Here is a 7290-nt window from a genome sequence, read left to right on the forward strand (position 1 = left end):
TGTATGATATTGTACTATTTAACACTTGGTTTTACAAGGTTATTACAGTGAGCAATTATTAGTTGTAAGAAGTATACTGACTAAAATACTCCATAATTTATAGCAGTGTAACCTTACGCGAATTGTACATTGACGCCATTCTGTGCTTATTCAACAGAGTAACAAACAAATCCCAGCTGAGCGACCATAAATCGCATTGCGGATTATACTCCAATAAGTATCAGATTTCTGTCACTGGGGTTCTCTATATAAATCCTATATAAATATAGGTGAAAATATGATTTGAGTTATGGAACTTTGTACTAACCTTAGAAATTTATTAATTAGGAAAATAATATTTTATTTGTCAATAACGATTTACGATGAAACATACTATTGTTTTATTTTTAATTATAATTAGTTGAATAATTAGGTTGATAAAATTGCTGCACAGAACATAGCAAGATAAACACATAAACATTTTACAACGACCATACTTGTATCTATGCATATTGTGCTCGTTGAAAGTGTTCAAAACGATGAGGTCGAGTATTATTAATCATTAAAGTTGTCCTACATACATCCTCGTACACCAGAATCGCACGGTTTTTATTAATAAAGTTGAAACTTACAGAGAAACTATAGAGGAAATACTGTTTATGTATAAAATGGCTTCTTGATAATATAATTTTAAAAGGCTCAAAAGTTTGATAATATGATAAATTTTATAACAGTCGAATTAGGAAGTTAAAGTAATAAAACAATAAATTGAATTTTTCTAGAAAGCCAAATGTCGTTTTTCTCTTTTAACGCGAAAAAGTTTTTTTGGAAAAACAGCGTGAAGCATTTGTAAATATTTATTTGAATTCAATTTTCTAGAACGCCAATCGGTGCGAAGTACATTTAACTAACTAAAATGAACATTTGTCTGAAAGTATATTAGCAAAGCCTTAGATACATACAAAAATATAATCATTAAAAAAAAATTTCTCTTTACCATAAAATGTAATGTGACATAATGAAGAATGATTGCATTTTCAACATTTAACGAAACATCTCTAGAGTTACTAATTACACTAAAAATACTATTGTAGCTTTAAATGTACAAATAGCCAAACATTTTTGTTAAATTTCTATATTAAAGTCAATATTTGTATTGAATTTTAAGGATTTATGTAATTTATGTTAATATTAGGGAAATATTTTAAATAACTTTTATATTAGAACTACTATATTATAAAATTGATTTAATTGTGTTTTTGCTTATGTTTATTAGTTTTTCATTTATTTCACTGTCGTCTAACTTATTGATAATATTCTATTCGGTATCCAGTTATTTAACTACCATTTTAAGTAAATTAAAAAAATAATTAGAGGGAGATTAGAGCACCTTCCCTCCTATATAAAATTGTAGATTATTTAAAATAATTAATGATAGTTAATTAATTTTAATATTATAAATGTATTTAAAAATAGTAAAAGGATATCCGGTAATGAAAACTGCTATCACCAGTGGTAAAAAAATGGAAATCCCCAGATGAAATTTATATAGTGATTACCAAAAATATTGATAAAAATACCGATCCATCTCTAGGGTTGAATATGAATTTGAAATGTTGAATTGCTTAATACCTTTACTATACTTAATCATTATAAATATTTTCAATTCAAAAATAATTATTAATTGCAAAATATAACCAAAACTCTATTTATTAAACAAAAATTAAGGTCTACAAAAACAAAACTTTTACTGTTTATGGAAATAAAAAAATTAAAGAGACGATTTGACTAATGGCCTATATATTAATGGAAAATATATAAAATAATTATAGGAAAATTTTGCTTACTGTATATAAATAAAATATTTATTTTGTAAGATTTAATTTAGATATTTCTACTAATTAAAGAAATTTATTTATTTTTCTTTCTATTAGAATGTTTTATTAATTTTTTTTCGTGTGTTTCGCCGTTCCCCTAAATTGTGCAATCGATCTTAGCAACAGATCACTTAAGTGAATAATAAACTTTTAACTAATAGAATTGATGAAATCATTAAAATTTAGATTAGCCAGCATAACGATGTGTTGCTATAAAATATCGCGTACCCATTACACATTGCAAATCAATTTTTGGAATTAAATATTAAACTTACGGTATAAAATATTTGATTGATTTGTCGTTATTCTAAAAATACTATTATAGCTAGAATCATAAAACTATAATTTACTTATTAATTTTAGATGTTTCACGGGAGTAATCAAAATATACTACTGTTGTTATTATACAAGGACAGTTATTCGATGTCACAAACCTTATTGAAAACAAAACTTTTAATTTGAGTTAAGGGTATATAATGTACAGGGTGTATATATATATATATATTTGCTGGCTAACAGACTATTGAATAACGTACTATAAATTTCTCTCGTAATTATATATTTACAACCTGTGGGCTATTACATAATATTATTGGAACGTCGACTGTGTGTCGGTCGATTGAGGGTACTATACTATATTTAATACTTTGTGTGTTTTACGTCAATAAATTATACTGTTTCGTATGCATTTTTAAAATATTCGATACGAATACAGGCATAAGCTTTTCCAATGGCGTAGGGGCAGTCGAAATGCCATAGACACACTAACGATACTACTCTAGTAACTTATAACATTAAGCAAATGATTAGACAGTTATATTGTTCGGACCGGTCAATACTAGTCTCATTAACTATTCATTCATTTTACAGCATAGTTCCATAAAAATACAAACTCGTACCTCGTGCTTCAAAAATTATAAAATAATTTACTGTAAAATCATGGCATATGGATATTATTTGTCTTTTTGTTGTTGTTACCGTGGCTGTAGTATTGGGGGGATTAAGGGGGAAGTATGCCCCTATAACGAATAATATGTCTGCGTTACTATATTACCCAATGATAAATTTGCTCGAACTTCAAACCGGCTTAAACAAAATGTGTAAATGCATATAATTCCAGGCATATTTTTATTAATAATAGTAATATTAATTAAATATGACCTTCCAGACTTAATAAAATGTAATTACATATGTATAATTAGAATTTATTGGATTATTAGAGTTTTAATTATTAGAGTTATATTAGAGTTTTAACATGTAATAGTGTCGAAGATGATCAATAGTTTTTCAAACGACTGCGGCCGTGTACATATACGAGCCACTTGTTCACTAAAGGGTATAAAACTGTTGCGGAGTAAACTAACCAAAACCATAATATGCGATACCGCACTCAAAGTTTTTATTATATTGTAATTATTAAATTGAGTGTACGTCTAGACTAATGAATTCAATTTTTCATTGAAACATAATTATGAAGTTAACCCATAAATAGCAGGTTCTATGTGATGTTACCTATAATAAAATACATTCTAACTTTCTATTGTATAAACTTTTGCCATTAATATAAAATGTAATTATTAGATTTATGCTGTGTACATTGTATAACAAAAAGTAATCATCATCGATATAATTTAGAAAGTGTAATATTAAAATTAGTAAAGTTTTATTTTCATTAGAATTGAATTTATTCAAACGTATTGGCGCATTAACTTTATCGGATAATGTCGCCAGAATAAAAATGTATAATTATCTATGATTAAGTGTAAATCTTATGATTTACTCGCTTATATTGGGTGGGTTGGGTTATAAATTGAATTTTCAGTTGGCAAAGAAGACGTTAAACTAATACACATAACATACGTTGTATGGTATGTGATTTTAGCTGAAAACCAATCATCATATCTTCAACATACTATGTGATTTGAACTAATTATACGTTAAACGTGATGTCAATGCGTGTTTCGATTATATTAACTCCAATTTTATTTAGTCGAACATCTGTTTTTTATAGATTCTTTATATATTTTGCAATTGATAAAAGAGGGCGTTTTTAATTAAATTCAATTACAGAAAACATTTTATTGTTAAATACCAAGAAATGTTCTACTCATAGCGACGTGACTTTTCCTGTTTGAATTACTATTATATCCTTTTTGTCATCTCTATTGATAATCATTTATTTAGTATTTTTAAATTAATGAATAAACAATAGAGTACTTAAGAAATAGTGTATTGTTAATAAAAATCTAATGATTTTATAATACATGCGTCAAAAAAGGCTTAACTACTACTTTATCGAAAATTTTTGTACATCCATTTTAATTATTTTTTGAAAGATGACATATTTCTTTAACTTACATTAATTATTTTATTTTAATAAGATGGAAAAATAATTAATTTTTTAACATATAAATTAAACAACCCATTTTTATATAGATTAATCACTCAAAGTAATAAATTTACATTTTAAATATTCAAATATATCCAAATTTTTGTTGGATTTTATGAAATATTTGATTGAAATAGAAGTCTTATATGAAACACTTTATAATGAGTTAAAATTAATAAGTACTAAAAATCGATTTTGTATTTTGTCTACATGAATAATAAATGAAATATATAATAAAAACTGATTACATAATAAAAAATATGTTTTTTTTATAAACAAATCAGTCGCCTAACATGAAAAGGTTAAAAATAAAATAAAATTAACAGTTTTTCAGAAGACCGTTTTTAAAAATAAAATTATTATGTAATTAATGGAAATAATATTTTTTTTATAAATTTACTCGCAATAGGGTATTTTATATAAATAGTTTACTGAAAACTCTATATATAGAGTTTAAAAGATAAATAATTACTTATTAATGTATTTTTAGAAACAAGATAATTTTTCAAAAAAATTGCCTAGCACCTATTTATTCTGAAATGATGAAATGTTTTTATTAAGTTTAAAAATTCACCGTAATTGTTTTTTTTAAGTCAAGTTAACTCGTATAGTTTCAATAATTAAAAAAAAATTGTTCCAAATAATTTTTTATTTAAACTTTTTAGTTTTTATTAGGATAAATATTAAATCTATATTTATATTTACATATGAATATTTTTACAGAGCCGAAAAATTATGATTTGCTATCACTTGAAATTTATGTGTAAAAAGACTCGTAATCATAGACTAAAAAATCTAAACCAATACCAATACCTATTTAACATTGATAAAAAATCATAATATTCTGTTTTAATTTTTTAGAGGTTTTTAGTGAATTATTCACTTTTGTTCATACTTATATTATTTATTGAAAATCACCTATATATATATATATATATATAACCAGCTCAGATATCATAATGACAATCGTAATGCTTAAAAAGTATGGTGAAGTACGCGTGCGTTTATGCCGACGGTGGTGGGTAAGTAGCACAGAAAAAACAATTGTCAGCCATGTGTCGTAAGGTGATAAAGGTGTTTGAACAGAACTGGGGGGGTACGACGGCTGTCGACAAAAATAATAGAAAACTTTATGACAAAGGAAGTATGCAGGAGAAGTAAAGTAGACAAGAACTGCGGTGTAAGAGTAAAAGAGAAGATATCACGGTGGTGGCAACAGCGACGTTATGTACGCGTACAGTATATATTGTATTGTGCACGAGGACGAAACGGCAACGTAGCAACTTATCGACGCGGCGTTGTTAGCGGCAGGGGCCGTCGGCCTGGTGGCTGTGGCGGAATGATGCGAGGGGGTTTATGCGTGGTGTTTAAGGGGAAAGACAAGGGGGTGTGAGGTGAGTCAGTAGGGGTATGCGAGGCGTCCTGGAGGAGCCGCCGCCGCCACCACAGTAGTAGCGCGCACACAGCAGTCCGATCCGAGTGCGTTGTGACGGTGTTACGCGCGCACGCGGCACAAATAGGGAAAATCGTTTAAAATTTTTATTTGTTACTTTTATGATTAATAAATGTCGTGTAAATAGAATAATATTGATTTTTCGTGAAATTTTTTCGGTCGAATATGTGCGCGTGAATGTCCGTATGCATGTTTTTTAGTGCGGCGTGCACTTGAGATAAAGAAACGTGTGGGGTAAGTCATTGGGTTAATTCGTTATAATTGCCGTAACCAAGATCAGTGCGTGCGCCACCTCTGTTGCCGCCCTAATTCGCGGAAACTAGCGTGGTGAAACATCCGATTTAACAACTACTTTTTTATGTGTTGACCATACACAAGACGGTGCTACTGGCTACTTCCATACCGTCCGTTATACATGATGGCTACTTAAATATAGTACTGTCCTCGGTTCCACCCGTACGACAACGGGTCTTCTAGAAGCCAATGGCAACGATAAGCCGATAAGATGAATGAAGAATCAAATGATCTCGAAGGACTCCTAGCAAAGGTCGGTAATTTGCCTCAACTACAGCAACTTAACTTAACTTTAATTTTGATTATGTCCAACGTCATAGTTTTTAAACTATATAATTCTCCATTAGAATGACGTTCCTTATTAAAAGTTTGCATTGCAACAGAGTGGATTTAAATTTTAATATAATATGTAATTTTTGTTTGAAAATAATGTCTTTTATCATATTCCCTAATCTGTTATCACTGAGTCATTTCCGTCCCGCCCACATTATAATCGCAAAGAAAATTATCCGGGATTGATCGAATGACTACATTGCGCAAGCATAATTGTTTTGCTCTAACATTAACGAAAACCCCTTAAACGTTTATGATCCTTATAAGATCATTTTCTCAATTAAGTTAAAAGTAATATTATTATGATTTTTGTTTTGTTGCCATTTGATTTTGTCGTGTTAGTGGCCAATAATTGTGGGCGACACGCCTTTATAACGAAATTAATATGTAAAACGATGAATATTGCGACAACTACGACCTAGTGGGGGTGATGACCGAGCATCGCATAGACACTGCTATGGAATTTTTTAGTTTTCCCTATAAAAGCAATCGTTATTTTAATGTCTGAAATTTTTCAAAGACAAATTATTTTCCTGGTGAAACATATCTTAATTATGAAATTATTATTTATTTTATCAAATATTAGATCATTTTGATCGTTTTCTCCCAATCATTTAAAGTATTTAATTATTTAATTAAGAAGTACATAAACATATTCTGTAATCATGTTAAATTAATTTTTATAGTGTGTCCCATTCTATATTTATTTTACATATAAATAGTGCAATAAGTATCCATTATTTTTCATTTTAAACATTGTATTAAACTATTAAATAATACTGTTTCATTAAAAAATGGATTTTGTACAATAATCTAAATTTTGCTTAATGTACTAAGTAAAAATTGATGTGACAAACATAAATAATTATTCTCAAAGAAAGGGGTTATGTTGAGATCGGCAAGTTAACTGTGTTGGATGAGGGGGTGTAACCATCCTAGCAGATGACCTTGGCCGTTAGATAATG

The 7290-nt window shown here is 28.4% G+C and overlaps 1 protein-coding gene across 16 annotated transcripts in view; it reads left to right on the top strand.

The window, feature by feature from the left end:
- The window catches only part of LOC126900317 (voltage-dependent calcium channel type A subunit alpha-1), a 126445-nt gene that overhangs the window by 68763 nt on the left and 50392 nt on the right, over positions 1-7290 (top strand). Inside the window, exon 1 of one of the 16 annotated variants that reach the window (XM_050675960.1) lies at positions 5687-6245. The exons of the other annotated variants lie outside the window; for them this stretch is intronic. The gene's annotated coding sequence lies outside the window, so the exon portion shown is untranslated. Of the gene's footprint in view, positions 1-5686; positions 6246-7290 lie in introns of those variants that run through there. 16 annotated transcript variants of the gene reach the window in all.

Source organism: Daktulosphaira vitifoliae, unplaced genomic scaffold, assembly GCF_025091365.1.
Source record: "Daktulosphaira vitifoliae isolate Bord-2020 unplaced genomic scaffold, ASM2509136v1 Scaffold_3, whole genome shotgun sequence".
In the NCBI taxonomy this organism is placed as follows: domain Eukaryota; kingdom Metazoa; phylum Arthropoda; class Insecta; order Hemiptera; family Phylloxeridae; genus Daktulosphaira; species Daktulosphaira vitifoliae.